This window comes from Brassica napus, chromosome C1 (assembly GCF_020379485.1).
Source record: "Brassica napus cultivar Da-Ae chromosome C1, Da-Ae, whole genome shotgun sequence".
Lineage (NCBI taxonomy): Eukaryota > Viridiplantae > Streptophyta > Magnoliopsida > Brassicales > Brassicaceae > Brassica > Brassica napus.
The window spans coordinates 26,234,849-26,248,723 of NC_063444.1; the positions used below are offsets into that span (position 1 = coordinate 26,234,849).

The following is a 13,875-nucleotide window of genomic DNA, read 5'->3' on the forward strand; positions in this document are numbered from 1 at the left end:
TTAATCTTTTTTAATTGTTAAGAACCTTAAGTAAGATACCACCAATAAACCCCAATAATTAACAGTCTCTTAGCAAAATCTCTTATCATAATTTTAATAATTAAAAAATCATTACAACCCACTTAAGAGACACTAATGGGTCTCACTAATAAACATGCTCTTAATGGTTGATCTCTAAAACCAAGTTTCTTGACTAAAAAATAATATTATTTTAATGTAATATAATTTTGTAATTAATGTTTTTATCCTTTAGACATGTGAACAAATAAAAATGTGACATGTGTGAATTATGCATCAGCAGAGTTTTTTGCAGGTTCAGTTTTCAGAACCTTAACCTCACTCTCTCTCCTCTTGTTTTATTGTTTTAATATATTAGTTGTTAGATATCAGTGAAAAAGTCTCGTTGGAGTTGCTATTTATATGTGAGTGGGTTAAGAGCATGATTATCCATGAAACTCAAGTGGGTTTCTTTAATCATTATTTAATTAATTAAATGTACTTAAGTGGGTTTAAGGATTCTAGTTAAGAAACTGTTCGATTTTGTGCCTCTAATGGTAGTTTCTTAACTAAGGGTTCTTAAAAAAAATTATAAATTTTTTTAAAAATAAAATTGATTTATTAAATAAATCATATTGAAAGATAACATTTTTAAAATAGATTTTAAAATTTAAACATAAAAACAAAGAGTAGTAAAATAAAATAATTTGAAACGAGCCTTCATCACCTCCAAATTTACGCCATATATGTTCAACCAAATCCGCTTTTAGTTGTTGATGCATCTGTCTATCACGAATTCTAGTTCGAGCACCCATCATATTGGCGATATTTGTAGGCATATCTTGAGAAAAATAGAGATCGACATGTGAACTTCCGGTGTCGTCTCCTTGTAGGAACTCTGAAACATCAAATTGAGTGTATCCATCTCGTTCGTCTTCTAGTATCATATTATGGAGTATGATACATGCTCTCATAATCTTCCCAATTTTGACTTTATCCCAAAAAAGTGCCGGATTTTTGACAATGGCAAAGCGAGCTTGCAAGACTCCAAAAGCACGCTCCGCATCTTTTCGGACAGCTTCTTGACGTTGAGCAAATAGAACTGCTTTCGGTCCTTGTGGTACTGGAATAGATTGGATAAAAGTCGACCATTTCGGATAAATACCATCGGTCAGATAGTAAGCCATATGATACTCTCTTCCATTAACAGAGTAAGTGACTTGCGGAGCTTGACCCTTTATTATGTCATCAAAAACAGGTGAGCGGTCAAAAACATTGATATCATTTAAGGTACCTGGAGGACCAAAAAACGCATGTCATATCCAGAGATCATATGAAGCAACGGCCTCTAAAACGATTGTTGGTTTACCCGAACCACGCGAATATTGCCCTTTCCAAGCGGTGGGACAATTCTTCCAATCCCAATGCATACAATCGATGCTTCCTATCATCCCGGGAAATCGACGATACTCTCCAATATCAAGTAGACGTTGAAGATCAGCCGGTGTTGGTCTTCTTAGGTACTCATCACCGAATAAATTGATTATTCCTTCCACAAATTTTTCCACACATGCCCGAGTTGTTGTTTCCCCGAGCCGGAGATATTCGTCGACCGCATCAGCCACAGTACCATAAGCCAAGACACGAATGGCTGCTGTACACTTTTGGAGGGCAGAGAGACCAAGCCTTCCAAGACCATCTTTCTTTTGGCGAAAGAATTGAACTTCGTTGGAGAGTCGCTCAACAATGTGCATGAACAATGGCTTGTTCATTCTAAAACGTCGTCGGAATAAATTTTCAGGACACGTAGGAGTCTCACTGAAATAATCATTCCATAATCGTATATGACCGGCTTCTCGATTTCTTTCGATATAAACTCGTTTTTTTCTTTCTGGCTTCTCCTCTTCTTGACCACCATAAGCAATGACAAGATTCTCGAACGTTTGATCAAAATGTTGATCAACATATTCATCAAAATATTGATCAAAATCATCAGGATTATTATGAGAAGAAGATGCCATGGTTACCTACATCAAAATATTCATCAATATTTTTTTTTTGTCATGAAGCCTCATATTATAATTTTTTTTTTGTCATGAAGCTTCATATTATATAAGGTTGGTAAAAAAAATTGGTAAGTAGTAAAACCCTTCTTAATCACCTTCAATTAAAAAAAAAAACTAAGCCTCATATTATATTTTTTTTTTGTTATGAAGCTTCATATTATATAAGGTTGGAAAAAATATAACTTGGTAGGTATTAAACCCCTTCTTAATCACCTTCATTAAAAAAAAAAAACTAAGATGAATGTTTGTGAACTTGCCTTACGGAGTATCTCTTTATGCAGCCCTTGTTTTGTTGTACCCCTTGGTATGTTTTGTTGTACCCCTTGGTATGTTTTGTTGCAGCCCTTGGTATAAGAAAGAGAAGATGATATTGGCGATGATATTTTGATGATATGTGATTGAGAAACGAGAATATGAGAAAGAGAAGATGGTATTGGCGATGAACACTGAGACTACAAATGACACAAAGAAACTAGAATACTTTCATTTCATTACAAACTAGAGTACTTCATTTCATTTAAAGACAATGAGAGTAGAAAACAACAAACCCAACAGCAGTCTTGTGACACAACAAAACAAGAAAGACCAAGCTGTTTCCGTGACACAACAAACCAAGAAAGACATAGCTACTTCCGTGACACAACAAACCAACAAAGACATAAGACTGACACAAGAAAACAACAAAACACTTCTGCTTTTCCATGTCCGTGACACATCACGAGAAGACCACTGCAATGCTCAACTATGTGATGAACACAACACCTGAGAATAATAAAATTTATATGAGAACAACAAGACATAAGAATAATAAACAGAAACAGAAACCTGAGATGTGCTCACCCTTCGGAAACAGAACCAGAAACTACTCTGAGCGGCCTGATTCAGAGCAAAAATAAGAATGAGAACCAGAACCAACATAAAACATAAACAGAACTTGCTAAATAAGAAGTAACAATAAGCTTACCCAACATTTCTGTAATAAGCTTCTTTTTTAAAGCTTCTTCAAAGTCAGATAGTGTCTCTTTTTTGGCAATGAGAGTCTCAAGCAGCCCCATCTTGGACAGTCTCTCTTTCACTTCCAAATCTTTCTCCTTAATTGCCCACAAGTTCTGAAACTCAGAGACACCCTTGAGGGCTTCACCGATTCTCTTACCACTTCCTCGTTTCGATGCTTTGACACCAGGAGGACGTTGCTCAGCATCATTGGTAGTCGCGTAAGAGCTTGAGGACTGAGCACCATCGTCACACTTTCTCTTCTTATAGCTTCCATCAATCTAACTACTAGATGCTTCACACCATTTCTGGTCATACCTTAGCTCGTCCCACGCATGTTGAAGATTAAATTTGATCTTGTGATCATTGAAGAAGATCTCGTGTGCTAGTTTAACTACATCATTCTCATTCATTCCACTTGTCTTCTGTCTTGTTGCAGCCTCATAAGAACCAAAAAACTTGGAAACGAGATCATTTATCTTCTGCCACCTCTGCTTACACTGGATAAACCCTCGCTTTTCACTGCCTTGAACCTTTGGACTAGCTGCAAAGTAAGCAGCTATATGCTTCCAGAAAGCAGCAGCTTTTTGCTCATTTCCTACAACAGGGTCCTTGCTGGTGTTCAACCATACGCTAATAAGCACAACATCCTCGGTGAGACTCCATTTCTTTGTTTCTTTTTTCTCTGATGGTGTGTCTTCACGCAAACTTGAAGGGTCAGTACATTGAGTACTAAAAACAGGGAGTTGTGAACAACTCTCACGAAAATAGGTTTGAGGAGGGAAACCATCTTGTTGACTGTTCAACAGATCAACAAAGTTGGAGTTTTGACTATATGAATCCATATCCTAGACTGTCAAAGAAGAGAGAAAGAAGAAGAAATGTGTTTGAAGATGGAAAGAGTCACAATGAACGTGGTTAGCAGATGGAAAGCAGGAGCAGTAACTACAGGGTTTAATAGAGATGAGTTATCACAATTAACCTAACTCTAAGCAGCATTCATTGTCACAATTAACTCAACCACAAACTTAACTCTAAACAAGCACACTGTCCTAACCACAACCTAACTGTAAGCAGCATTCATTATCACAATTAACTCACGCCATCAGTAAAGAAAAAAGCTAGCAAAAGGAGTGAGTTACTCGTACCATTCAATGTTTCTGCCTCAACAAAGCTCGTCGATGTGATTGTTAACCATCCTCTGTTTCAATTCAATGCTTCTGCCTCAACAAAGACACCATCTGTAGTCACTTTATCCCTGCAAAGGCAAAGTAAAAAATAACCTGAGACAAGGTACACTTTAATAAAAAAATAAGACAAGCAAAACAATATAATCTCCGGTTAGTGGTTTATACTTTACAAATTATATAGAGAGTTGAGCCTTGCTCTGTATAATCTCCAGTTGAGAATCATTCTCTTCCACTCGTGCTCCATGTTGTGTCCTGTCTCTTTCAGATACCTTCCTCAAGTGTTATCAAACAAAATAATGTTGTGTTAATCAACTAAATTAAACCAAAATTATTGATCCACAAGGAGCTAATTGATGTTAATCAATTATGTTCATTGGTCCTAACAAAAAGCTATGAACTTTGAATACAATGGAACAGAGAAACAATAAGATGGAGCTGACCTTTATTGAAGAAGACTTGATTCTTCTTGTGATTGTTGAATCTCAGCTTCTCCTTTCTTGATGCATGACTTTGATCTTCCATCAATCGACAAACTCTGCCTCAGAAACAAACCATCGACGAAGAGAAGACGAAAAGAAGACGAAGAACGAAGAGAAGACGAAGAACAAACCATCAACTCTCACCTTCCATCAATCGACCAAGAGAAGACGAAGAGAAGACGAAGAACAAACCATCATTTCCGATCTTCAATCGATCGATGAAGAACAAACCATCGTCGTCCTCTGAGATGTCGAAGAACCGAAGAGAGATGACGGAGAAAACAAGAGAAAGAAGAAAGAACCGAGAAAGAAAAAAAGGAAAAGGAAAAAAAATGGTGTTGTCTTGCCCACCATCTTACACTTGTTTCCTTCTTTCATTAAGAAACCGATTTGCAAACCACAGATTAAGGAACGGTATCACCCATTTTAATTTAGTTTACATTTAATTAATTCCTGTTATTTTTTTAAAACCCCTTCCCGAAACCGCAATAAAGTTGCTCTAAATATCCTCATATAAGAATCGATAGGACTGCGCAAAAATATATTAAGAAAATGTTCTTCATTAATGAAGGATATAATTCCTTTTGAGAAACCAATGGCAAAAAATATTATGATAGGATAATAGAAGGGCCAAAATAGAGATAATTTTATTTTAATGGTATTGATTAATATTTTAGTGAATGGTATACTTATAATGAAGCTAGCTAATAAAATAAAAATAAAAAGAATTTGACTGAAGCAAAAGAAAAAATCGCTTTTGGGATGGTTGATACCTGTGTGTTTGCTTATTACTAATGTAAGAGAAAATTACATGAAATGACATTTTCTATCTTCTACCTAACTAATTAAATTAGACACTTTGGAGTGAAGCACAACGGCAAGTGAAGCACAAACGGCAACATGGAAACCTTAAACACAATCACTAACCACTAGGGAGGAGGTAACATAAAGCATACCATCTAGATTAACCTTAAACACAATCACTAACCACTAGGGAGGAGGTAACATAAAGTATACCATCCAGATGATGTTTTACAGATGGCTCTTGGAAGAAAACGACATATTCTCAAAACAAGGTTGGTATCGTACACTAGAAATGCTCGTGTGACTGATGGAGGGAATCAATAAAAGAGCCAGCCTTTCATCCTTACTTGCTGAGTTTGAAGCTCTCATCTTAACGATGAATGCATGAAAACTTTCCGAGAATTACATGTAACTTGTGTTACAAACTATTCTGAGTTGGTGAAGCTGATTTAATTAAGAATCTGAACAATGGCATGCATTTGCAATTTATGTGGAAGAAATACAAAGAGTGAAGAAAAGGTTCAGCACTTTTGAAATCACATATATACCTTGAACTCAAAATACAAAGACGGGCAATATTGCACGTGGTGCGTGGAGTCAACCATCCTACTTTGTCCACATAGACACAAAGTCATCAGTTTGGCTAGTGTGTATGTCTACGTTGATTACAAAAAAAATACATTTTTAACACTTAGACGCTTTGGTGTATGATTCGGAGATTGAATACCTCAACATGTCCTTTTCTGTTTCTTCATCTTGTTAAAAATTAATCAAACCTAAATACTAATCTAACTATGAAAAATATTACTTGTAAGTCAACTGATAAATTTGAATAGAAAAATGACATGTATTACTGATAAAAGTAGGGGTAGTGAAAGAAACACTCTTCTCATCTTAATGTGTTTCCTCGAATGCTTTCACTCTCTTCGTCTCTCATCTTACATTTCTTTACTAATAAAAGTATTGTTTTTGATTCGTCTCTGTCGCATAGAGAACCAATTGTCAATCTCGAAACAAAATTAGTGATGGTTATCCATAATGTTTCTTCTCTGATTCCGAAAAAAAAATTCATCCCTTATACTTTGTGATATATTTCTGTTTACACCGCTTACTCGACCAACACCAGAAATTGTCTGACTAGCTTGAGCTCCGGCTTAATGGAGACTGGGAAGTTGGAAATCGATGGATTACAATTACTGGAATATCTATATCAGAATGATCTAGAATCTGTTCTATAGAAGAATTGGTCATTTTTTTATGCCACAAGTCAATTAATACAGTAACAGTTTAAAGAAAGTGAAAAAATCCATGGAGGTGGAAAATTAGGTTAAATATGACTTATAGCTTCACGATGTTATATGCAGATAACCAGGTGATTTCTGGTCGAGGGAAACGGTTGGGTGGTTGATGAATTGCTAGTTAGATTTGAAATTTATTGCTTCAGGATGGTAGTCCAATATTTCTTACCTTATTTTTAATGCAATTTATTTAGGATCGTGAATTGCTAATTAGATTTGTTAGGGTTTATCTTTTATTCTTCATCTTCATTAGTTTTCAACGCTAGATTTGGATTGACAACCTTGATAATCTAGAACATAGGATAATTGGTAGACACGACAATGTTATTGATTGCCTTGAATAATCTTTATGAGCTAAATAACAATTCGCCAAAAAATTTGGTTTAGGGATTTAGTGAACATATCAAACATGATCTTAATTATTTTCTTAATTTTTTGAATTAGTAGAGAAATTTAGGATTCTAGAATCTATACAAAAATATTTTCTACTGCTAAAACTGATTGATTGATTGCAGTGATTTGAGTTATAGAATTGTTCTTCATAAACAATGGAATCTGTTAACTGAAATTCTAAATTACCTTATTGATTTTCCTAGATATAGTGCTTTTATTCCATAGTTTTACAACAGTTTAATTTACTGTCTTTCCTGCTTTCTATTTGTTGCCTAGCTTTAATCTGATAGCCTATAGTCTATTGTGTGATAAAGTCCATGTGGATTCGATCTCTAAGTATTACAGCTGACGCTATGAAAGGCTAAATTTGAGCATATCAACAAGCATTGTGTCATATCGGGCAGCGCTTGAAGGAAGAAAATGATGTCCCAACAGCTTAAGGAGACAATATATTGGCTCTTCTGTGGGAACCGAGATTTGCACTGTCAATTTTAGTTAACAGGGAAAAGTAAAGAAATCTCAACTTTCCTTGAGGATCCAAATTTCTACGAAGCCAACGACAAGTATCAAACTATGAATGAAAAAGAAAGTAAACAATACGAAATCGAGAGCAAAGAGAGGATGATGTTATTTCTAATCTGTGTAAGAGTGATATATGGTGTTTTTGACATCATAGTGTATATGTTTCCAAAGGTTTTTCAGTCTTTATCGAGTCTGTCTAGTCCTTTTGTAGTCATTTCAGGTCTCGAGTAGGTAGAAGAGTGGAAAAGAGGATGCATGAAGAAAGATGCCATTTTGGAGTGTTTACACGCGGAACAGCCAGGCGGAGCGCCCCGAAGATTGTTCCCACAGCGGAACAGCCGAGTGACTGTTCTCGACAAATAAGGAAACCTCCAAGATATTTTGGGGTTTTGCCTTAGCTACCCTATTTTCCCTCTAACCTATCGGCGCCTCCATATAAAAAGCATATCTTATCTATTTTATTTTCTACGCTAGTTTTTGCAAGAAACCTATACTTGATTTGGCGATTTGCAACTTGTAAGGGAGAAGGCTTCATCTCTCATCTAGATAAGATCATCTTGAACCCTTTGTTTCTTATTCTATTTCTTATGCAGTATTATTCAGAAATCATGTTTTTGATGTTTTGCATTATGATTGAGTAGTCGGCTAGCTCACCTAAGGTATTTGGGTGTTGATTACACGAGCTAAACATATATAAGCGACTTCCTTGTGTCTTCGTTCATATAACTCTTATTGCTTGCATTAACTTGATCACCTAATGTTCGAACTTAAGTTTAATCAACTCACTAACCGTGTGGAATATAACTTGACATCATATGAATGAGCTTAGCAACCCTAGTCAGAGAAAGTAGATATTAGGGTGTTGAGTGAATTTATCGGACTTGATCTCTAAGGCTTGCCATCGCATCTTGTTCCAAGCGAAAGCTTAGGTAGCAAGATCGATTCGCAAAGGGAACATCACCACGAAAGTGGGCTGTCCCAGTCGTGTTATCCGAGTTCTAGATTGTATCCCACTACAAGAAAACAGCGATATTCTGACGGACATTCCGACGGAAAATGAAATCCTCGGAATATACCGAGGAATTTCCGAGGAAATTCCGAGGAAACACAAAATTGGGTTGCCTCGGAATTTCCTCGGAATATACCGACGGAATTCCGAGGAAACTACAGTCCGTCGGAATATTCCGAGGAAATTCCGAGGAAAACTCTGTTCCTCGGAAAAAACCGATGAATTCCGAGGAAATATTATAGCCGTTGGAGAGCCGTTGGGGGATTTTACAAAATTCCGAGGAAATTCCGACGAACTAGTTTTGTCCGTCGGAATTCCGTCGGAATTTTCTCGGTATGTCGGCAGGATTTAAACTATAAATACAAGCACTCCTCTTCCTCTTCATTCACTTCATATCTTCATCCTCCCTCTTACTCTATTTACACACGAATTTGATTCATAAAAAATATGTCTTCTTCAAATTATTTTCGTTCTTGGATCGATCGACCTCATTTGGATCCGAACACGAGATTGCTTACGGAAGAATACCAACGAGGTATAACTGAATTCATGGGGTTAGTTCACCGACAACCGGAAGCAAAAACAGGTATGTTAAGATGTCCTTGCTCTAATTGTAAAAATAGAAAGGTTATTAAAGAGTGGGATGTTTGGACTCATCTATATTTGAGTGGGTTTACACGAAGTTACAAAATTTGGTATCATCATGGGGAAACTGATTATGAACATGGTAGTACTAGTGAACCTCAGCCAGCGGTTAGATTAGAAGAACCAATTAGAACGGATGTAGATTATGGTGTAGGTACTGAGCAGATGGTAAATGATCATTTTAGAGGGGAAGATTTACCCAATGCAGAAGCTAGGAGATTTTATGATATGTTGGATGCTGGAAAGCAACCATTGTACGAAGGTTGCAGAGATGGTCATTCAGCTTTATCATCTGCTACAAGATTGATGGGCATTAAAACAGATTATAATTTGGCTGAAGACTGTGTGGATGCGATTGCTGATTTTGTAAAAGGTATTCTACCCGAGGATAATGTAGCTCCTGGTTCATACTACGAGGTTCAGAAACTCGTAGCTGGTCTTGGTTTATCGTATCAGGTAATAGATGTATGCAGCGACAACTGCATGATTTATTGGAGGGTGGATGAACAGCGGGTTACATGCAAATTTTGTGGAAAGCCTCGTTATAAAGATACAATTGGAAGAGTTCCAGTGCCATATAAAAGGATGTGGTATTTACCTTTGACGGAAAGGTTGCAGAGGTTGTATCTGTCTGAACGCACAGCGCAACCAATGAGATGGCATGCGGAGCACTCAACAGATGGTGAGATCAGACATCCTTCAGATGCAAAAGCGTGGAAGCATTTCCAATCAAAGTATCCCGACTTTGCGTATGAGAGAAGAAATGTCTACCTTGGATTATGTACTGATGGTTTCAGTCCGTTTGGCAAGAGTGGAAGACAGTATTCTCTATGGCCCGTCATTCTTACACCATACAACCTCCCCCCAAACTTGTGCTTGCGACGAGAGTTTTTGTTTCTCTCGATTCTCGTTCCCGGACCAGAGCATCCTAAGAGATCACTTGATGTGTTTCTTCAGCCACTAATATATGAGTTGCAACAACTATGGGCTCAAGGTGCTGAAACATACGATGTTTCGTGTAAAGAAAACTTTCAAATGCGGGCAGTACTAATGTGGACAATAAGTGATTTTCCAGCATATGGTATGTTGTCTGGATGGACAACGCATGGAAGGCTATCATGTCCATATTGTCAAGATAACACTGATGCTTTCCAACTAAAGCACGGAAGGAAAACGTGTTGGTTTGACTGTCACAGGAGATTCCTACCACCTGATCATCCATATCGTAGGAGTAGGAATTTGTTTACGAAGAACAAGAGGGTGTTTGACAGTCCACCTCCGGAAATTTGTGGGAAAGATTTGAAGATACAACTAAGAGATTTTGGTGCAGAAAGGACGCCAGAAGTCGGTGGACATGAGCGTTTTCCGGTAGATGCTGTTGGAGAACTACATAACTGGCACAAAAAAAGTATTTTCTGGGATCTGCCATACTGGGAGGATCATCTGCTAAGGCATAATTTAGATGTCATGCATATTGAGAAGAACTTTTTTGACAATCTCATGAACACGATCCTTAATGTTCAAGGTAAAACAAAGGATAATTTGAAGTCAAGACTGGATTTAGTCGATATATGTGCTCGTTCAGAACTTCATGTTGATGAGAATGGTAGGGCTCCTTTTCCCATATACCGACTTGATGCAGCGGGAAAAGATGCGTTCTTTGATTGGATTTCAAACGATGTGGAATTTCCAGACGGTTACGCATCAAATTTGCGTAACTGTATCGACAGAAAGGAAGGAAAGTTTACTGGCTTGAAAAGCCACGATTGCCATGTAATGATGCAGCGCCTCCTTCCGTTCGCCTTCAAGGAAATATTACCACGAAATGTTCATGAAGCAATTGCAGGGATAAGTGGTTTCTTCCGCGATTTATGCACGAGATCAGTGACTCTTGAAGGTATTGAAAATTTGAAGACTAACATAGCCGTGATTCAGTGCAACCTTGAGAAGATATTTCCTCCCTCATTTTTTGATGTTATGGAGCATCTTGTTATTCACCTGGCAAGAGAATTGGAACTTGGTGGTCCTGTGCAGTATAGATGGATGTATCTGTATGAGCGGTATATGTTCCATTTGAAGAAGATGGTGAAAAATTTAAGTAGGGTGGAAGGTTCTATAGTCGCACAGATGATCAATGAAGAAACTTCAAACTTTGCCGAGTACTACTTTCCAGCAGAAGTTCAGACCAAAAACAGAAGACCTGCTCGGCATGATGATAGAGGCGAACGGGCAACATATCATGTTACGGTTCCAGACATTTTCACAGACGTTGGACGACTTAGCGGAAAACCAAAGGACCGTCGACTTACTGAGCAGGAGCGCAGTCATTTGCAAACATATTTGCTCACCAACTGCGAAGACGTTCTTCAATATGAGAGGTAAATAAATGAGCTTACAAATTTTTATTTTAACAAGTTGAAATTTAAATCTTAATTAATTACATTATTGTCATCATATACAGGATTTTCATGGCAGAAAAGCGGTTCGAGTATAGATACGCCACAGAGGACGAACTAGAAGAAATGAAGCAGAGAGAATTTACTGGATGGATGTTTACTTATGTGAGTGCTTTAAACAAATTAAAATATATTTTATCACATATTTATACTAATTCACATTTATTGATATAATATATATATATGTGCTATTAATAGGTGTCTGCTGGTTTGGCCAGAGGTGAAACATTTGACGATTGGATACGTGAGATGGTCGTTGGACCAAACTTTGTTGTGAAGTCATATCCGAGATTTTGTACTCGAGGATATGCATTCACAACTCAGAAGAGGAGACGTTCGAGTACGACTTATGATGCTGGCGTTTGTTCTGCATCAGGAGATGATGTATACTACGGACACATACATGAGATTTTGGAAATCAAGTATTTGGGCATGGTTGGATTGCGCTGTACTGTTTTCTATTGTGATTGGCACGACAACACCCCAGATCGAGGTGTGAGAACAGATGCATTTGGTGTTACATCAGTAAATTCGAGGCGAAAGCTGCAATATTATGATCCTTTCATTCTTGCTTCCCAGGCCGATCAGGTAATTAAATGTTAATTATTCAGAATGATTCATCATCATGTGTATTAATTTATAATTTTTCTAAATGTTACAGGTTTGTTATATCAAGTACCCCCGGGTAAGGAACAGAGATGATCCATGGGTTACTGTTACAAGACTCAACCCGAGAGGCCGAGTTCAGGGAAGTTCTGAGCTGGAAGACCCACTACAACCAAGCACATCCGGCAACTGTAGTGCAGCAGAAGATTTAGCTGGAGTTGGCCTTGTAGTCGATTTAACCGACTTTGGAGAGGAAGCCGTCGTTCACGTAGAGGATGAACCAGTAATTGGAGAGTTTCACCAAGATCCAGATTCAGATTCATCTGGTGATGATGACTCGGAAACAGACTACCATTGAACTTTTTTTTTTTTTTTTTTAAGAAATACCGAGGAAATTCCGAGGAACACTTGATATAACCTCTTTCCTCGGATAATAGTTATTTGGTTTATCTAGCAAGGCAAAGCTGAATACGAATTAAAAGCTACACAAAACACAACCAAATAAAACAAAGAAACCATGTAAAAGAAATACGAACTCATAATTAAGAAACCTAAAAAAAAACTCAGTTCAAAATTAACAGAAAATAAGACCATAAAACGTTAGAATAGAAAAGAAAATAAAATAGCCGGTGATAGCTCCTACTCCTCGTCTCCTGCTCCAGATGTTCCTGCATCGTTGGGTCTCTTGGACCTCTTTCTTACCCTGTGTGTACCACTCGAACCCGAACCAGAGCTGGATGGAGAGTTGTCCCGATGAACTACATCATCCTTTTGGCAACGACACGGCCTGATACGTGAAATGGCAGCCCAGATCTTGTGTAGCATGTCGTTGTTTGTCTTTATGCTCTGATCTCTCCAATGTTGTTGCTGGCGCGAAGTGGCGTTCGGTGGAAGCTCTTGCAGCTTGTACTGGCTGGAGTCTGATGGGAGTAGCTGATGGGGTTGTGAATCATCTGGAATGGCTTGTGCAGCCTCATCTTGTCCTTCTTCATCAACCACGCCCTTGCCTTTGGTCTGATATTTTGGCGTGAAGAAGGATGGCTTGTCTACTAGTGCGGTAGCAGGGGGTAGAAACTCAACTGCAGCCTCTGAAAGTAGAGCAGTCAGGCCGATCTGAGGCAGGTGGCAGTAGAGTGTTTTCTTCGCTCGGTCCTGGAATACGTAGACGTAAGGACCATCCCGATCGATCCTCGAGTGGGGACCAGCTATGAACTCCTTACTTACTAGAGAAATGACATCCAGGTAGTTCCAAGCAATGTTGTTCGATCTGTCCAGTGCTACCTGGTGGTTCTCACAGTCTACACCCACATGTCTAAGGATCCGAGTAATCACTGCACCAAATCCACATGCATTGCTCTTGGATTTGGTTACTTTCCCCTTGTATCCTGCTAAGTTTGCGGCCAGCACCGCTCCCATG

At 38.0% G+C, this 13,875-nt stretch overlaps 1 long non-coding RNA gene across 1 annotated transcript; it reads right to left on the bottom strand.

Annotated features, from left to right (window-relative positions):
- Positions 1–2,516: 2,516 nt before the first annotated feature.
- On the bottom strand, positions 2,517–5,121 carry LOC106373460. Its single transcript, XR_007318631.1, has 4 exons — positions 4,412–5,121; positions 3,028–4,314; positions 2,904–2,939; positions 2,517–2,825 (listed from the first exon to the last, which is right to left on the bottom strand). It is a non-coding gene; the product is annotated as an uncharacterized LOC106373460 (long non-coding RNA).
- Between the last annotated feature and the right edge of the window lie 8,754 nt (positions 5,122–13,875).